Source organism: Magnolia sinica, chromosome 1 (assembly GCF_029962835.1).
Source record: "Magnolia sinica isolate HGM2019 chromosome 1, MsV1, whole genome shotgun sequence".
In the NCBI taxonomy this organism is placed as follows: Eukaryota; Viridiplantae; Streptophyta; class Magnoliopsida; order Magnoliales; family Magnoliaceae; genus Magnolia; species Magnolia sinica.
Genome location: NC_080573.1, coordinates 95,086,862 through 95,088,792, shown reverse-complemented (window position 1 = coordinate 95,088,792; position 1,931 = coordinate 95,086,862). Strand labels below are relative to the sequence as shown.

Below are 1,931 nucleotides of genomic sequence, written 5' to 3'. Positions count from 1 at the left end.
GTCCATTCCTCCAACTAAAGTTTGGATGATTTTTCCAACTAGGATTGTACGTATTGGAGTTAGGTCCAGTAAAAGGTCTTTGATAGTTGTTTACGGCATTAGCTTGTTCATTCAACACTCCTCGAAAGGCGGGTATTGTAGGACAATTTTCAGTTGTATGAATGTCGCAATCACAAATACCGCAAACAATTTCATTAACCTTATCCTTCTTTCCTTCCATGGCCTCAACTTTCCTTATGAGCGTAGTCACTTTACACTTGAGATCATCCTCTTCTTTCAAGAGATATAATCCACCTTTCTCCTTTAATTGAGTCAGCCTAGACGTGGTGTTCGTCATTGGGTAATAGTCCCATGATTGTGTTTTTTCAGCGAGACTATCGAGATAATCCCATACCTCGTCGACATCTTTATTAATGAACTCTCCATTACACATTGTCTTGACCATTTGGCACATGGAAGATATCAGTCCATCGTAGAAAAAATTTGTAATGCGCTACGTTTCAAATCCGTGTTGTGGGCATGAACTGACCAAATCTTTGAACCTTTCCCAACATTGGAAGAATGTTTCATCTTCCTTTTGGGCAAAGTTCATGATCGCTTTTCTGAGGGTAATCGTTTTATGATGTGGGAAGAATTTTTTTATGAATTCCCTCTACATGTCGTTCCATGTGCCAATGGATCTAGGACGCAGTGAATGTAACCACGTCTTAGCTTTCTCTTTTAAGGAAAAAGGAAAGAGTTTCAGCCTAATTGTATCCTCAGATACATTAGGAAAACATAATGTAGCTATAATCTCATCGAACTCTTTCAAATGTAAATATGGACTTTCTGATTCAAGTCCATGGAATTTGGAAAGGAGTTGGATAACTCCTGGCTTGATGTCCATTTGTCCTGTGTTTTCAGGGAAAATCATACATGAGGGCATACTCACTCCCGCCGATTGTAGATAATTTTGTAAAGTACGAGGCGGGGGTGCCTGTTGCACCTCATTCTCATCTTGGGTATCCTCCACCCTGGGTGAAAATAGAGGAGGTTGGTCTTCAGCCATAACTTCAGTTAACTCAGGGGATTTCGAGCGGTGTCTAGTCTTGCGATGGATAGTCAACCCCTCAACCAATCCTCCTTCAGTCAAGAGATGTCGAGTGTCGTCACGGGCCCACTTGGGCATGAAATACTCACAGCCCTCAACTAAATTCAAAGCCTAATCCTAAGAAGGGAAAAGAAAATCTAGGAAGAGAGAGTTGGAAAGAAATTACCAAATTGGAGTCCTAAGTTAAAACCCTGCAAAATAAAACAAAAATAAGTTAGATTCTAAAAAAGGGAAGAACAATCCTTTAAAAGAGAAATAGTAGTAAATTGATTTCTAAAAGAAGGAACTCCTAAAAGAAAGTGGAAATTTCTAAAATAAATTAGGAAAGTCCTAAACTAGAAGGTAAATTACTGAAAGAAAACTAAAGAATAGAAAGTAGAGAAAAAGCTTACCGAATTAGAAATTTCTATCTTAAAGGCCTACAAAATAGGAAGGTTAGTTTCTTAAACAAAAATTCTAAAAATAAATTAGGAAACAAATTAGATTCTAAGAGAGTTAGAATTAGAAAGTTACTAGAGAACAAGAATAGAAGGTTAATCTCTAAAAGGGAAATAACTAACCTAGTTTCTAAAAACAAAAGAGGAAAGTTTCTAAAAATAAACTATTTCCTACAAATAGAGAAATACTAGAGTTAGAAAATTTCTAAGATTTAAACCTTAATTCTAAAAACAGAAAAAGTAGAGAAATTAGGAAGGAATTACCAATTTAAGAACTTATGTCAGGATCCTACAAAACAGGAAAATAGGTTAAGTTCTAAAAACAATAGAATAAAAACTTTTATCCTAAAGTAAGTAAAATCTTAATCCTAACCTTAATTCTAAAACTAATTAATTTCAGAAAA

General features: G+C 35.6%; 1 non-coding gene across 1 annotated transcript; it reads left to right on the top strand.

The window, feature by feature from the left end:
* The first annotated feature begins 503 nt into the window (after window positions 1-503).
* Window positions 504-610, top strand: LOC131223831 (small nucleolar RNA R71). Its single transcript, XR_009160719.1, has one exon. It is a non-coding gene; the product is annotated as a small nucleolar RNA R71 (small nucleolar RNA).
* The last annotated feature ends 1,321 nt before the right edge of the window (window positions 611-1,931 follow it).